We start from the raw sequence: 18,222 nt of genomic DNA on the forward strand, positions 1-18,222 counted from the left end.
ATTCCGTCGGTATGGCCCGACACTCGGTATGGCCCGATTTTATTATTACATATTTGGTGTATGGTTGGCTCCCATCACCTTTTCCCTTTGTGGATTATTCTTTTGGCCCGTTCGAAGCTTATTCTAATTAAATTGTGAGTCAAGAGTCGAGTCAAAGTCGAGTCTTGTATTCATGATTGATTGTTTATTATTATATGACTTTTGCATGTTGATTAGTACTTAGTGAGTGATGCATGTTTTAGTTTCATTCACTCTATGCTTGTAAGTACTCAGCTTTTGCTGACTACGTGCTTTGTGTGTTTTGGTCATGGCCTTTTCCTTAATGACCCTATGATGATCTATCATTTGCACTTGCATTGATGGGGAGTAGAATAAAATAGCAGGTTGGTAGATCGGAATCATGTGGCTTGAGATGATCAAGAGAGTTGCATGTTTTCGTATTTTGAACTATTTAATAATACTTTAATTATGTTTGAAATGTTTGAAACTATTTATGTTTTGGGTTTTGGGCCATTATGGTTCCAAATTGTAGGAGGCCTCAATATTTCATTAATTATGTTTTTAAAAGTTAGTTGACATTAACTTCCGCTGCGTAATTCTGGTAATAGCCTTAACCGTTATCACGGTGGCGGTAATACTTTAGTAATTCCTTTATTTTAAATTGGAAAATGATTTTATAAAAGCAAGGAATTATTAGGGTGTTACAGGTAATGGGTTCCATGTGAATGAAGGTGATTCTTGTGTTTACTCTAAGCATGATTCTGATGGTTGTGTGATTATTTGTCTTTATGTGGATGATATGTTAATTTTTGGGACTAACTTGGATCGAGTAAATGAGACAAATTTTTTTCTAAGTTCTAAATTTGAAATGAAAGATATGGGTGAGGCAGATGTGATTTTAGGAGTTAAAATCAAGAGAACTCCAAATGGCATTTGTCTTAGCCAAGCTCACTATGTTGAAAAGTTACTTAAAAAGTTTAACTCTTTTGACGTCGATCCAGTTAGGACTCCTTATGATCCAAGCATCCACTTAAAGAAAAATAATGGTGATCCTGTTAGCCAATCTGAATATGCTAAGATTATTGGTAGTGTTATGTTTTTAATGAACTACACTAGACCTGACATTGCTTATTCTGTGAGTAGATTGAGAAGGTACACTCATAACCCAAGTCAGGAACATTGGGATTCCTTGACGAGATTGCTTAGGTACCTTAAGGGTACCATGGATTGGAGTTTGCACTACTCCAAGTTTCCAGGAGTTTTGGAAGGCTATTGTGATGCCAACTGGGTTTCTGGCAATGATGAAATCAATTCTGCCAGTGGTTATGTTTTCACCCTAGGGGGTGGAGCTGTGTCTTGGAAATCTTGTAAACAATCTTGTACTGCTATGTCTATTATGGAATCTGAGTTTATTGCTCTTGAATTGGCAGGTCATGAGGCAGAATGGTTGAGAAATGTGCTTGCAGATATTCCGCTGTGGGCAAGCCAGCTCCTTCAGTTGTACTTCATTGTGATTCGCAAGTGGCTATTGTTGTGGCAAACAACCATGCCTACAATGGGAAGAAAATGCACATTCGTTTGAGGCACAAGGCCGTCAAAGAATTGTTGTCAAGTGGGGTGATATCCCTAGACTATGTAAAGTCTGAAATGAACATTGCGGATCCGTTAACGAAAGGCCTGTGTAGAAAACTAGTTTTGGAAACATCGGAAGGGATGGGCCTGAAGCCCATTGAATGAATTGTAAAATAATGAACTCCTACTCACAGAGTTCAAAGGACGACATTATGTTATAATTCGGAAGCACAAAATTTTATTTTTTTCCATCCCCTAGATGTTGTAATGTGCTTGCTACAATCGGAAGAGGTTGAGAATACGGCTCTTAATGAACCTATACCATATGTTTGGTGGTGTGAAGGTAGCTCACACTTGATGGGATTCAACTACGTAGGTGTGGAAGTGTGGCCGCCTCCTATGAGAATTGCGATGTGGGCTATTCTCTAGAGCACCTATGAGCATATCCAGGTCGGACGTATGGCCAGTATAAGGCATCACTTTATTCGCGGAGTCAGAATATCATACATATTCAGTTGCGTGCTTTAAGTGACGAGTTTCTAACTCCCTATCAAGTTTAATACGAAAGTCACTTGGTAGGAAAGAGATCATAGCTTAAATGTCACTAAGTGTTAATTCAAGTCGAAAGACATTGACATCTATTCAATTGTTTTGTTTTGCCCAAAACCAATATCCTTCTCTTTCTTCTTTCTTTTCACATATTCGAACCTGTGGGGGATTTTTGGAAATTCTCATTGGGAAACACAAAGGAAAAAGAGAGTGAAAAATAAGAGAGTCCCACATGGAAAAAACTCTTCATATTCTCGTTGTTTATTAATTGTGGAATGGGTGTAACTCTTGTTTAAGAAAGTGTGAGAGTGGTATGGGTGGACACATATCACACACGCGCGCGGGTCGGGCTCGGGCCTCGGGCCATGGGCTTTGCGCCTTGGGCCTTGGTACTTGGGCTCTTGGGAATGCGGGCGTGGGGTGGGTTTTGTGGGCCAACCCTATTCTTTTTGGTAACTGGACCGTTTTGGTTAAGTCATTGTTACGGGAATCTGAATGGATTACGTAACCGTTGGATTAAATACGTCCGTTACAATATTCAATGTTTCTGACCGTTTTTTGCTATTGCAATCTTCATTAACTCAGCCGCTTTTTGTCTGTTGGTTTGCTTTCCTTCTGATTACTTAAATCAGAATTTGAGATTCCTTCAAACACACAGAAAATCATTCACACAAACAAATCGAAAACACATTCTTTCTGTCACACAAAATTTCTCTCGGTTTTGGGCATATGTTCTGACTCCATCCGTCTTTGTGAGTGCACACAACGTCGGAGTTGCGCTAATCCTGGAGGACGACCGCATTCTGTTCTACTACACCGGGAGGTAGCGCGGAATTGTCTTTTAGGACAGTGGGTGTCCACGACGCAACAATTGTTTTTCATTCAGTTCATCGAATCAGATAAGTTTGTTCTAATTTTTGGTTTAATCGTGACAATGACATCATAAACCCTAATTAACCCAATTACCCACCCATTAACCAGTTTTTCCCTAATTACTTTTTTCTTTTCTCTCACCCCTTCCTTCTTCTCTTCCCTCCATGGAAGTTACCCTGCTACTACTGTCCTTCGTCTTCGTCGAACTCGCAGCCCAGAAATGACCAAATCACCTCTCCAAAATCCCATAAACTACCAAATCTTCGGAATTTGATTTTCTACTCACTCCCTCTTCCCTTCTCTCCTTCTCCGTGTTCTTTCGTATCCCCTCCCATATAAACTACCAAAGACGAAAGATTTTGCTATTTTTGTTTGCTTGCTCCCCTCCTGAATGATTTTCTATTTTGCGAAGCACCACTTGTGCACGCAGCCACCGCACCTTGCCGCTCTGCCGCCTTGTTCCAGCCACCACCTACTCGCGCCGCCGGTCCTTCCCCTGCCCGGTAACTACTCCTCCTTTCTTTCCTCTTTCGTTCTTCTTTTCTGTTTCATTTTCGTGCTACTCCTCACTTCGTATCCCTCCTGTTTTCGGCAGCAACCACCGCGCACCCCAGTCGCACCGCTGCTCCGCCGCTGCCGCACTTGTGCTCCGCCGGCCAACCTCCTCTTTTCCCTTTTGGTTAATCCCTTAAAAACCCAATGTGAATTAAATGTTTTAAATTATGTTTAAATTATGTAAATTATGTTTCAATGAATTAAATGTATAGTTTTTATTAGTCAATTATGAATTTCAGATTTATATATTTTACATAATTGAATTATTAAATTTCAGATTTACATGATTTGATTGAAACGAGAATTTTAATTATTAAAGCATGAAATTTTAAGGTTTTAATCGTTTTAAATCATGGTAGGATGATTGTGGGTTATTAAAATTATTGTTTCAACGTTTTAGGCATGTTAGATTGGCCTTGGTGAAGTTTTTAAATGAGTTTATATTGCTGAAAATTTAAAGTACGATGTTTGCAAAGAGTTTTCAACGAATTTCAATCACTAATTCAATAATTGTTATGCTAGGAAATCAAATATTCAAGTTTTGATATTGGGAAAAGTTCTAAATATGTTTAGGATGTATTTGGAATGCTTTATTATGGTTGCGAATGATTAGAAATTGATTGGGAATATGCGTTGGTTGTTTTAGGCGGAGAATTCTCTTTAGGCGACCTTTGAAAGTGTTAGAGTGACGTATCAGTTTGTTTACACAAGGTATGTACATACCTGTGTGCTTGGAGATGTGTGTTATTATTGAAACCATGTTGAATTTGTCGATGAACTGGTTGTGTTGAAATTTACATGTTTAATGTTGTTAAACGAACATGTTGAACATATATTTCGTTATGAGAATTATAACATGTTAGTATTGCAAGCATGTTGGTTGGGAACACTAGATTATTTCATATATATTGGTCTAGATCGATTTATCGTTGTTCCCTTTTAGCTTTTCACTACTTTATGAGGGCGGAGGACCTTGTTTAGTAAGTTGAAACCTTATACCCATATACAGGGGTTGTTCAATATTAAAGGAAAGGTTGAATTTAATTGGAATGAGTCTTGATTGATACCTTTGTGATCACTTACTTAATTCCAAGATAAAAGCAGTTGTGAAGAATTGTTGATTGTATGCCCTATGATTGTTGAGTCACAACAGAGTTTAATCTGTAAATCATGTAAAGTGAAACTGAATAGCAATAGCTTCAGACTGTGCACGTCTGAAGTGACGGACAAACAGGAGTTGGGGTTCATGGTGGTAGCCCATGGCCTTTTCTGGGACCAGATTGATCACCGTGTTCTATTTTTATTCAAATGTTCCTCGATATCACAGGTCACTGAGGTTACGGAGTCGCGCCCGTACCTCGTCTTCCTTAGTGAAGACTTCTGGTTGGACAACTCGGCCCATTGACTATTTCAATTAAAATAATATTAATGTTATAAAAGTTTAGTCCAGTCTAGTCTAGTCTAGTTAAGTGTGGTTTCAAATTATTATGGTTTGGTTGTCCTTATTTACGTCATCAGTATCATGTTAGGATTGTTCGTTTAATAGTATCATGCTAGGATTGTTATTGTTTCAGTATGTAGTGCTCAGCTTTGCTGATTACGTGCTTTGTTTGTGTGTGTTGATCATGGCTATGCCTTATTGATCCTGTGATGACCTATCTTTGGTGAGCAGTCTCTAAGGATCAATAAGCGCTGCCCATCTACAGGTTTGAAGATGATGCATCATTGGGATCGAGATTAGAGAGCTTGTATTTAGTTTTGTTTTGCTAAGTGACTTGGTTTGTTAATTTGGACTTTAAACTTGTCGTACTATTTATATTTCCTTATTTTCGTTGGTTGTTTTTGGGATTAAACCTGTAATCGATTATTTATAAACCTAAAGTTAGTTTTATGTTTTCCGCTGCAAAATTCTGAATAAGCCGTTACGTTTTCACACGGGCGATAATGCCTTGATAATTCTCTACGTTTTATATAAAAAGGTTATTTTAGAAAAGAGAGAATTGTCGGGGTGTTACAGTGGTTCTAGAGCTAGACGTCCTGCATCAACTGACTATGAGGAAGGTGATGGGAGTGTGGCCCATCCGGTGCTTGACCGTTCGGAATCCAAAGGAGGTTCGTCGTCCTCCCGTCTTGGAAGGCTTGCAAGTTCCTTCTCCCGCCGCTTGGGCAAGGGGAAGATTGATGATTGATTGCGGGAGGAGCCAGGGGATAGTACTCAAGGTGCCAAGACTCAAGAGCATAGTAGATCTTTGTAGGCTAAATGTGTTTGAAGTTGTATTGGAAGGAATTGTGTTTAGAATGTGTTTGGAAGATGTGTTTAGAAAGATGTGTTTGGAAAATGTGTTTAGGAAGTGAAAAGGCTTTTGAACTTTGCTTCACTTGATCACGACTTTGTATTTGAATTAGCTTTGGAGGCCTTAGGGCCCAAATAAAGAGTTGTGTTAAATTCCGCTTGAACATGCTTTGCTTTGAATTGGCACATTTGGAATAACAACAATTGAACTTTGAAATTTGATTTGATTTGATTTTTAGGATGCCCTTAATTGAGGAAATTTTGAATTTTTTTGTATTAAAGTGGCCGGGCCTCGAAATGATGTTGCCTACGTGTCCCGTTAGGGAATCAGGCCGGACGTAGATCTGACTACCTTATAAGACCTGAATTTGGATTCTTGAACTTGAACATGGAACTTAGACATAGAACTTCTTGAGTTGATCGAGGTTGGTAAGAGATCTGAATTCTGTTTCATCGATGTCTGTTAGTTCAATTGCTCCCCCGGAGAGGATCTTCTTGACGATGTATGGGCCTGCCCAGTTGGGTTTGAATTTTCCCCTTGGGTCCATGGTGCTTTTCCGAAGGGCTTTCAGGACAAGCTCGCCTTCCTTGATGTTTTGGGTTCTGACCCTTTTGTTGAAATGTCTGGCCACTCGGCGCTGATAGACTTGTACATGGTGAGCCGCTTGAAGCCGTCGCTCATCGAGCATGACTAGCTCGTCATGCCTTGCTTGTACCCATGCAGCTTCTGGGATTTTGCTTTCTAGGACTATCCTTAAAGAAGGTATCTCCAGTTTGATAGGTTTTTCACAAATTTAACCTCTTTTTACGTCAATTATGTTAGTCGTTCCTCTCTATTCGTTCGACGTTAATAAATACATAATAACGACAACAAAACAAATTGTCGTTAATACATAACGACGAACATGAATTTTGTCGTTAATAAGTAACGACGAACATTAATTTTGTCATTAATAAGTAACGACGAACAATCATTTTGTCGTGTAAAATTCACGACGAGCGTTGTCGTTAAAACCAATAACGTCGGAACCTATTACGACAAAACTAACGACGAACTACGTTTTTCGTTAAAGGTTTTAACGACGAATTTTTGGACCTATTACGACGAAAAAGTTCGTCGTTATAAAGCCTTTTTCTAGTAGTGTCCATTCCATAGACCAATGAGAACGGAGTTGCACCAGTTGAAGTGCGAATTGAAGTTCGATATCCCCACAATGCGAAATGCGGCTTTTGGGGCCAGTCCTTGTAATTGGTAGTCGTTTTCATGATGATGGTCTTGACATTCTTGTTGGCTGCTTCGACTGCCCCATTGGTTTGTGGCGATAAGGTGAAGAGCGATGATGTTGAATCTCCCGGAGCATGGGTCCGTTGGGATTGTTGTATTTTGAAGTTTGAACTATTGAAGCTTGTAGATGTTTCTAGAACTTGAACCTTTGGAGTTTGCAACTTGAATTTTGTACTTTTGAATTGTAGATGCCTTGCTTGGCACAACCTTGCTCGGTTAGAGATTATGGAACTTGAATTTTGTACTTCGGAATTGTAGATGCCTTGCTTGGCACAACCTTGCTCGGTCAGAGATTATAGAACTTGAATTTTGAATCTTGTACTTGTCGAATGGGTCTTCGCATTCTCCTTGGAAATGGGTTCCCTGATCACTAATGGACTTGTGAGGACACCATATATGCATATAATGTTTTCTTGAATGAACTGGGACACTTGCTTGGAACCCAACACCTTGAAAGATCTGGGTACTTGGACTCTTGAATAAACCCAGCCTCTAGCTGCTTAGAGACCTCTTCTTGAATTTTGAGGGAAACATCCGGTTTCATGCGACGGAGTTTCTGCTTGATGGGTTTTGAACTTGGAATAAGGGGAATTGTATGCTGACCGATGCTTGGATCAAGCCCTGGCATATCATGATAGGACCATGAAGACGTCTACATACTCTGAAAGTAGCTTGATAAGATCGTCCCGCTCTGATGGAGAAAGAGTTAAACCAATCTGAACTAGTTTTGAATCACTGCTGTTAGAAAGGTTGATTTTTTCTATTTCCTCAATTATGGGCGTCCTGTTTTCATGATTTTCGATAGCTTTTAGAAATTCAAAGTCAGTTTCTTGTGAAGCAAAGTTGTATGGATTAGGATTTGATTTTGAATTAGGACTCGAAGAGTAAGTAGAAATTGAAGTGTTATTGAAATCAGCGATCATTACATCGACTGTTTTGACCTGAAGCTCGGCCTTTAGAGGCACTTGATTGATGCAAGACTCTAGTTCTAGACACTTAGACTCATTGCTAGACTCGGATCCAGACTCATCCTCAGACTCGGACTCGCTCATCATAGATCCTTCGCCCACAGTAATCTTGAACATTTTGCCATTTGAATTGATTCTTGAGAGGGACTTGAAGCTTGATTTGTAGAAGGTGAGCTGACTGCTTGCTCGATGCCGGCTATGAGGGAAGCTAGGGCTGATGGATTTCTTTTCAACCTTTCTCCTCTTCGGCGAACCCACCGGATCTTTGGACTCCTAGTTAGAACATACCAGAAGATTTTAGAACTTGGACTTCCCGACACATGATATGATATGCATGCAATGAATGAGACCTAGACTTGACCCTAAGTGCCACTCCGAAGATTCGGGATTTTGGATTTTGTACTTGTATTCGGGATTTACAACCCGTTGGAAATGTTTGAGAGGAGCGTTCATTCTTTTGTGAAAGTTGGCTTTTGTACTTGGGAAATCGAAAAGGAATATTTTGACCAATTGGAAATTGGACTTATTTGAAGGGGATTTCAACCCGCTCTAGGATTTGGAAATTGGACTTGTACTAGGAAATTGATTTTTCAAGGGAATTTCGACCCATTGGACTTGGAATATTTGAAGGGAATTTCAACCCGATTGAAAGGGATTGATTTTGTATTATTTAAAGGGAATCTCAACCCGTCAATATTTTAGGGGAGTTTCAACCCATTGGACTTGGAATATTTGAAGGGAATTTCAACCCAATTGAAATTTGTATTATTTCAGGGGATTTTCAACCCGTAGATGGAATCTTGAACTTGTATTATTTCTGGGGATTTTCAACCCGATTGATCAATTGGACTTGTATTATTTCTGGGGATTTTCAACCCGTTGGAAATATTTGGAATGGGGTTTGTATTATTTTAGGGGATTTTCAACCCGTCAATATTTTAGGGGAATTTCAACCCATTGGAATTGGAGTATTTGAAGGGAATTTCAACCCATTGGAATTAGTATTATTTCAGGGGATTTTCAACCCGATTGAACAATTGGACTTGTATTATTTCTGGGGATTTTCAACCCGTTGGAATTTGAGTTTGACTCGAAGTTTGAATTTTGAAATGGAAAAGGACGCATTTTGTATGTAAAACATGAAGCTTCGTATTTGGAAAATCCGGCATTATGTCGCCGTGGATTTGAGACATTGAATTTGGGAACTTGAAAGTCCGGCATTATGCCGCCGTGGACTTGGAGTGTAGGATTTGAGATTTGAAGGTTTGGAATTTTTGAACTTCGAGCTTGAGGTTTGAAATACGGAATGGAAAAACGGCATTACGACGACATGTATTTGGAATTTGAAGTTTTGAGCATGGGACTTGAAATTCGAAAGATTGACATGGAATTTGAGGTTTGAAAGTTGGAGTTGAAAAGTTGGCATTACGCCGATCATGAACTTTGACATTTGAACTTTGAGGTTTTGAGACTTGGAATTGGAAACTTGACTTCGATGCTTGAAGACTTGAATGTTTGAAATAGGAAATCCGACATGACGCCGTTGGATTTTTGGTTTTCGACTTTGAAGTCTGAAGCTTGAAATTTGGACTAGAAAATTCGGCATTAAGGCGCCGTTGGATTGAGTCTTGACTTGGAACTTGGAACTCAAATTTTGGACTAGAAAATCCGGCATTATGGCGCCGTTGGGTTGTATTTGAAAATTGAAGTTTTGGACTAGAAAGTTTGAATTTGAACTTGAAGCTTGAAGACTAGGAAATCCGGCATTATGACGTCGTTGGATTTGGACTTGAAAATTGAGGTTTTGTACTAGAAAATTTGGTTTGAACTTTGAAACTCGGAATTTGGACTAGAAAATCCGGCATTATGATGCCGTTGGATTTGGACTTGACTTGGAAACTTGAGGTTTTGAAAATAGAAAATTTGGCATTATGACGCCGTTGGATTGCATTTTGACTTGGAACTTGGAATTTTGACTCGAAAATCCGGCATTATGAAGCCGTTGGATTGAATTTTGAACTTGAAAGTTGGAATTCGAAATGGAAAATCCGGCATTATGACGCCGTTGGATTGAATTTTGAATTTGTAGCTTGGAATTTGGACTTGAAAATCCGGCATTATGACGTCGTTGGATTGAACTTGAATTTGGCATTTGTGTGTGAGGCGTGTTTAAGGGTTTTGAATCAAATGGAGTGACACTCCTAAAGACCATAAAATCGGCGATTTAGATGCATGAGGTTTGAATGATGCTCCTAGGGGTTTCGTTTCCTAGTTGGAGGCTAATTGGTTTTGGCAAGCTAGAACTCGAGGTTAGCCATTCACGCGTGCAAAGACGCCCATACAATGCACAAGTATCACGTTGTCACACTAATCATGAATATGAATGCGACATGCAAAGTTCTCAACCTAAGGTCGGTCTAAGTTTTTGTATGATGCAAGTGGTCGGCTTTGGGTGTCAAAAAGGTACTTGGCTAAGAGACGGATCCGGCGACAAGCTTTCACGTTCCGCCTAAGGGAAGTGTGTGTCGGCAGACGGCCTCCATACTTAACATCGGGAATGTCAAGCAAATGCCAAGTTTCCGTAGGCGCGGAAATGGTCACACACTTTGGCCGGGAACCGTATGGAGAGTCACCATTTCGTAGCCCCCGGGGCTAGCCCGAATGTAGAACACATCCGTTTGGGCAAAGGTAGAAATTCATTTTGCACAATATGGTTTTCGAAAAATGCATGAAATGCCTAGAAATTGAAATTGAAATCGTACTTGAATTTGTATTTGTAAAGCCCGTTTTTCGGCACTCGTTCACGAGGGTTGGGAGCGTCCTTCCAGATGCAAAAACATACTAACTCCCAACACGAAAAGTTGAGCAAAAGTGGGCGACAAGCCACTGTGAGCCACTGTCCTGGATGCAGGCAGTGGCGTTGGGCGCAGGGGCTGCGCCTGGCGCCAATGCTGGCATCCAGTACTTCGGCAGATCAGTGGCTGGTTGCTCGAAATCTGCTCTCATTTTCGAAATTGAAATTAGAAAATTCCCCAGCGGAGTCGCCAAGAATTGTAGGGGGTTATTTTTCTCCGTTTCCTATGAGGGGGGGTTTGGCACGCGGCGGTTCGTTTAGAGAACCGTTGAATTATTTTTGCACCTCGAAGGAGTCGCCACCAAACTTTATTTTAGGTCCCGTTTGGGAAGACCGCAAAATGACTCTATTTTTGGATAAGGCCTTGAATCCTTGAAACGGATGGGTGAGATCCGGGCTCGGGAACGAAAATGCTTATTCGGCGAGCTTTAGAAATATTTAAGTACGTTGGCACAACATTATTTCGAAAATAAACCCTAAGATTGGACTATGTGGGTTTGAAATTTAGAGCAAAATAGAATTTCTAATTGTACGGTGGTCACTTTGCTTTAAAGATTGATCTAAGGAATCTAAGGCCGGTTTGTCCAAAAATATCTTCGTTAAGCGTGATGTAACCTTTGTATTTTGTTGTATTTAGCATGTTGGTGATGAAAGCGATAAAGCACATAAAGCAACATCACAATACTAAATAAAGTGCGGAATTAGTAAATACAAGAGCCCCTAGAAAAGGACTAGGGAGTAGGTCCACATTGCCTAGAAATGGACTAGGCAAGTAAAGGTGCGGAATTGAAAGTGCGAAATTGAAATTGCGGTATTGAAATTGCTGTATTGAAATTGCGGTATTGAAAGTGCGATATTGAAAGTGCGATATTGAAAGGTGCGATATTGAAATTGTGATATTGAAAGATGCATAATTGAAATTTGTACTTGGGCACATGAGATTCGAATGACAAGCGGCTCCTTAAAAATAAGTGCGCCCGACACGAATTCAAAGCCAAAAATCTCAACTTGGGAGAGGTTGCTCAACCCAAATGTCCTATATTTTGCATATTGAACTTGAAATTGAAAGCTTGAATATTGAAAGGTTTGAACTTGAAAAGATTGAAACTTGGACTTGAAATGATTGAAATTTGAACTTGAAATGATCCTAGTTTAGAGAGGTAGTTATGAACAACCCTAAACATGGTGGGATCTTTGAAATTTGAAAACTTGAACTTGTATATTGAAAAATGGAGTCTTGAATCTCAAAAGACTAAACCTTTAAATGCTAAAAGGTGTCATCTTTGATTACTCCACACTTGAAGGTGATTCTAGTTCAAAGAGATGAATGTAAACAACTTTGAACATCCTTGAATCTTGAAAGTTTGTATTTTGTATTTGAGAAAGTTTGTATTTTTAAAAAAGCATGTATGATTGTTGCAAGTGGTGTTTTTTTATGGCAAAAAAAACACCAACTTGCTAATCATTTGAAATCAAAATAGCATGATTGATTGAAATGGGATTCGGATTCACCTAGTTAGGCTTAGGCACGAGCTCCCAATTGCTTTTGAATTTAGGAATTTTTGTATGTGTTTTTGAGGAGTTTTGAAGTTTGTATTGTGAGGAGTAATGTCGAAATTACGACGTTGTATGTGTTGTGCTCCCCTTTTTCGATGGAAATGAGGGGTATTTATAGGAGGGAAATGGTGCAAAACGCCTGTAATCCCCCGTAAATTTATAAATTTTATTAATATATTTTAACGTACATTATTTATATTTAAATAGAATTTATGAATTTTAAGTAATAAATATATAATTAACGTATATTTATTTTATTTTAAGTATGTTCTAAATATTTAACGATTTTAGAACTTTATTATATATTTAATGTATATTTAATTTTATTTAAGTATATTCTAAATATTTTAACGGTTTGTGCAATAAAGAATAATTTTAGAATTTTAAGTTAAAAAAAGAATTTGAATTACGAAAATCGATTGAATTTAGAAAACGATCATATTTCGGTTTTGGATTCGAATCCTAAAATTAAACTCCTAACTCTAGCCCAATTGGTGAAGCCCAAAGTAATAAAACCCAAACTACATACTCCCTTTCTCTTTTCCTAATTCACGTGAAAACAAAAACCAAAACAAACCCATCCCTTCTCCTTCACTATTCACGTAAACCAGGACCTCTCAAACCCTCCTCCCTCACTCTTCCGTCACTGCGTCCCTTACTCTCAGCCGCCACCACCGCCGGAAGCTTTCCCCTCCGCCACACCGCCGGTAACCCTTCGATCTCCTTCTTCGTTCCCCTTATTGTTTAAGCTTTCACGCACAGCAATTCGTGAGCCTCCTCCCTCTCGTCCTCCTTGCAGCCCTCCTCACTTCAGCCACCGTAGCCGCCGCAATAACCGCCTCCGTCGCTGCAACCCCGCCGCCGGTAACTCCCTCATCTCCCCTCTGTTTCTTCTTCTTTCTCCCTTTCGTTTTTCTCTCCACCTCAAGGCCTTGTTTTCTTGCACATCCACCGCGACCACCAAGCCTGCCGTGCCTGCACCACCACTCGCGGCCGCCGAGCAAGCTCTGCCACCTCCAGCCGCGCCTCTCACCGTCGGCCGCCCCCCTCTCTCTCCTCCCTATTTGGTTAACTTTCTTAAACCCTAAGTTATTGAAATGTTTTGATTTAAGTTTATTGATTTTAATTTATGTTTCTTGAATTATATTATCAATCTTTATAGTTAAATTATAATTTTCAGATTTGATATTGATATTGTAAATTAATTAATTTCAGTTTTGGTTGATTAATATGTGAGTTAGGGTTTTAAATTAGTTTAGTGATTTAATTCATGTTTATTGAATTTAAATTATAATTTATTATGATTAAATTATATTTTCAGATTATATAATATGTTTAAATAATAAATTCAATTTTCAGATTATGCGATTACATTGAAGTAATGATTTCTAATTATTAAAGCATGAATTTTTAAGGTTTTAATAGTTTTAAAATCATGGTATGATGTTTATGAGTTATTAAGGTTATTGTTTTTATGATTTTAAGCATATTAATTATGGTTTGGCAAAGTTTTAAACTATTTTATATTGCTGGAATTTTGAAAAGGGATGCTTTATTGGAGTTTATGATAATTGGTGATCATTAGTGTAGTAATCACTATTCTAGGAAGTTAATGAATTAAGTTTCGATGTTGGGGAATGTTCAAAATATGCTTAGGATGTATTTAGAATACTTTAGTATTGCTGTAAATTGTTGGATATTGATTGGGGAATTTTATTGGTTGTTTTTAGGCGGAGAATTCTTTGTAGGCGATTTTTGAATTCGTTAAAGTGGCCTATCAGTTTGTTTACACAAGGTACGTACATACCTGTGTGCTTGGATGTGTGTTGTATTGAGAATATGATGAATATATGTATGAACTTGTTTATGTTGGAATTTCATGTTCAATGTCGTTGAATTAATGCGTTGAGCATAGAACTTTATTTATAAGAATTGAATCATGTTAGCATGGAATATGGATGCAAGCATGTTGGTTTTGTGGAACTTCATATTATTTAATATTGGTTTAGATCTTTATTGATCGTTGTTCCTCTTTAGATTTTCACTACTTTATAAGGGCCGAGGACCTTGTTTGGTAGTTGAACCTTATACCTAATAAAGGTTTTTAAATATGGATAAAGGAAGGATTAAAATAGTTGGAATTGGCTCTTGGTTGAACGTTGTGATCACTTGTTTAATTCAAAGATAAAATAAGTTGTGTTTACTTGTTGAATATAATATTTATGTTTGATGAGTCATAACCAAGTATTAAAAGTTAAGTCATGTAAAGTGAAAATGAGTAGCAATAGCTTTAGACTGTGCACGTCTAAAGTGACGGACAATCAGGAGTTGGGGTCATGGGTAGCCTATGACTTTTTCTGGGGCCGGATTGATCACCGGTTCTATTTTTATTTAAAAGTCCCTCGATATCGCAGGTCATTGGGGTTTACGGAGTCGCGCCCGTACCTCGTCTTCCTTAGTGAAGAAGAAGAAGTTTCTAGTAGCAACTCGGTCCATTGACTATTTCAATTAAAATAATGTTATTGTCGTAAAAGTCTAGTCCAGTGTAGCCTAGCCTAGTAAAGTGTGGTCGTCAAATTAACATGTTTTGTCTACCCTTACTCGTGTTTTATTAGTACCATGTTAGGTGTGTTCGTTCAACAGTATCATGTTAGGATTATTATTGTTTTAGTATGTAGTACTCAGCTTTGCTGATTACGTGCTTTTGCTTGTGCATGTTGATCATGGCTATGCCTTATTGATCCTGTGATGACCCAATCTTTGGTGAGCAGTCTCTAAGGATCAATAAGCATTGTCCATCTGCAGGTTTGAAGATGTTGCATCATTGGGATCGGAAATAGAGAGCTTGTATTTAGTTTTGATTTGCTAAGTTAACTTGGGTTTGTTAATTGGGACTTTAAACTTGTCGTACTATTTATATTTCCTTATTTTCGTTGGATGATTTTTGGGGACTAAATCTGTAATCGATTATTTATAAACCTAAAGTTAGTTTTATGTTTTCCGCTGCAAAATTCTGAATAAGCCGTTACGTTTTCACACGGGCGATAATGCCTTGATAATTCTCTACGTTTTATATTAAAAGATTATTTTAGAAAAGAGAGAATTGTCGGGGTGTTACAAAGTGGTATCTAGAAGCTAAGGTTTTACTTTAATAAATTTTTAGGCGCCTAACTATCTAGTTATTTAAAATAAATTTCTTAAAAATCGAGATTCTACGTATTATAGTGTTCAAAAATTGGTACTTTTTTTGGGGGGGCCGATTTCATTTTACCTTGTTTGGAAGTATACGATATTCCTTATTTACGTTCGAAATCAAATTATTTTTCCAAGTTAAAGTGATACTTTGGACATTTTTATTTTTTTTATTATTTATTATTCAAACAAATAAATAAAAATAATATGAATACATTTTTTTTTTTTTTTAAAAAAAGGAGTTCAATTTTTTTTTAAAGTTGTTTCAAGAGTTAGAATTCGTTAATTAGGAAATATAAATCTTTTCGAATTAATAACTTTATTCTCGAATTTATTCGCTACGCATTTTCTTAACTTATTTCATTTTATTTATGTTATATTTTTATTTACGTTGTTACTCTACGTTATAATTTTATTATATTTTCGTTCTTTTATTTCGTTATATAAATGATTCTAATGCTTTAGTTTATGAGAGATGGGTAGTATAAGAAGGGCATATAAGATAGAATTATATGTGCATTAGTAGCTAGTCAATGATAAGAAATTGATTGTTATGTATGTGCATGTGCTAATTGTTTAAGTGTTACATTTACAAGTGCATAAAGAATTGTTTGATTCCACCAAACTTATCGATTACTGAACCTTGTTTATGTTTTGGCTGGAAAATCGTTAGTGAGACCTTGAATTGTGTATTTCAGGGATAAAATGTTTCTTTCCAAGTATACCAATATAGGATCCTTCGAGAAACTTGATATAGAAACCCCAGATATTTATGTGAAGAAAATTGTGTTTGGATGTGAATATTATGCTAAGGTTCAAGGGCAACCTATCTTAATGAGAAAGGATATCATAGCAGCCACTATCATTAATTGCTTACCTAACAAATTTCCATACCTAGAACTCAAGGAAAAGTTTAAAGACATGCATTCTGATAATGGAACTCCAAACTTGGCTAAGTATGGGACTTGGGATGGTAGATGGAAATATGATTCAGAAATTCTGACCACCGTTATTGAAGCGGCAGAAAGTGGGTTTAGAGACGGTAAAATCGTAGGGAGTCATGTTGGGGATTCAGTTACAGAAGAACCTATGGGAAATAGTGTAAATAATGACCTAGAGGAAAATGATGTAGCTGTGGAGAATGAGAATGTAGGTGTTGAGGCAGAGAATCCTAACCCAGCGGCTCATGAGTCAACCATTGAAATTTCTAGTGATTCAGATGCAGAGCTCGAAAGTGAACAGGCGGCAAAGGAGCCTAATCAAGATGAAGATATGGAAGAAGATGAAGACCCTGAAGAAGAGTTCGATGATCTTGAGATCTAAATTTCACTCTGCAAGTTTCAGGAGCAATGAATAGGCAAGAGGCCACAAATATTTTGAAGTCATAAATAGTTAATTAGCACTTTTATGTTTTAAAGAATAAGTAGCAAAGTACAACTGTTTAAGGCTTAAGTTTATTGAAGTTTGAAATATTCTTTATTATTTTCAAGGATGTAATAAACCTCTATGGAGTTAGCAATAAAAGTTAAAGTTTTCAAGGAATTGTTCTTTATTCTATTTTGAGGATTCCATAATACCCCAACCTCTAGGTAGTACGTCGTGGATTAATCTTCCTATTGGTTGCATACTCAGTGTGAATTGTGGATCAATTCAATTGCCACAAAAATATTAAATGATTTGAGTACATAAAGGAAGTGAGGGCCAATCTAGACCCTCATGACCAATATGATTCAAAATGTTATGCCTTATGGGTAGTGCGTAAATGTCTTTCGCGAATTATTGAGGATGATTATTTTCCAATGATTATTGCATCTTGTAGACGATCGCTGCACCTTCGTAAACGATTGTCGTGCCTTCGTAAATGATGTGTATTAATGTGAACATTGTTGGTTGAGGCGATCTTTATGGTCAATTCAAGTATTAAATTGTATGGGATAACGTATAAGTGATGTTTCAAACCTAAAGTAGAATATACTAATTGCAGGTCGCGTTCTAGAATGGCCAACAACAATGATCTAGCTGCTGCGATTCGCCTCTTGGCGGAAAAGCTAACCCAGGAGAGAACTGAGCGCCCCGATTCTGCAGGGGAAATGTTTGAAAGACTTTCTAAGGTTAAGCCACCGTATTTCAATGGGCAAGCAGACCCAACCTTCCTGGAAAACTGGATTAGGGAGTTTGAGAAACTATTTGAGGCTGTGAGTTGCCCTGGGAGTATGAGAGTAAGTCAAGTTGTCCTTTATCTGAAAGATGAGGCCGACCTTTGGTGGAAGGAAAATGGAAATAGACTAAGTGTTGTTGAGGGATTCAATTGGAATTCATTCATAGTTGCCTTGAGGGGGAAGTTTTATCCTCCTTTTATGAGAAAGCAGAAAGCGCAGGAGTTCATCAACCTTAGGATGGGGAATATGACTATTGCTGAATACTATAAAGGCTCAAAGGTTCGAGCAAGGGCTGACTGATGAAATTCAACTGGGATTAGGTGGGGAAACTTTTACATCCTTAGACATAGTGTATGGGAGAGCCG

The sequence above is a fragment of the Spinacia oleracea genome, chromosome 2 (genome assembly GCF_020520425.1).
Source record: "Spinacia oleracea cultivar Varoflay chromosome 2, BTI_SOV_V1, whole genome shotgun sequence".
Classification (NCBI taxonomy): domain Eukaryota; kingdom Viridiplantae; phylum Streptophyta; class Magnoliopsida; order Caryophyllales; family Amaranthaceae; genus Spinacia; species Spinacia oleracea.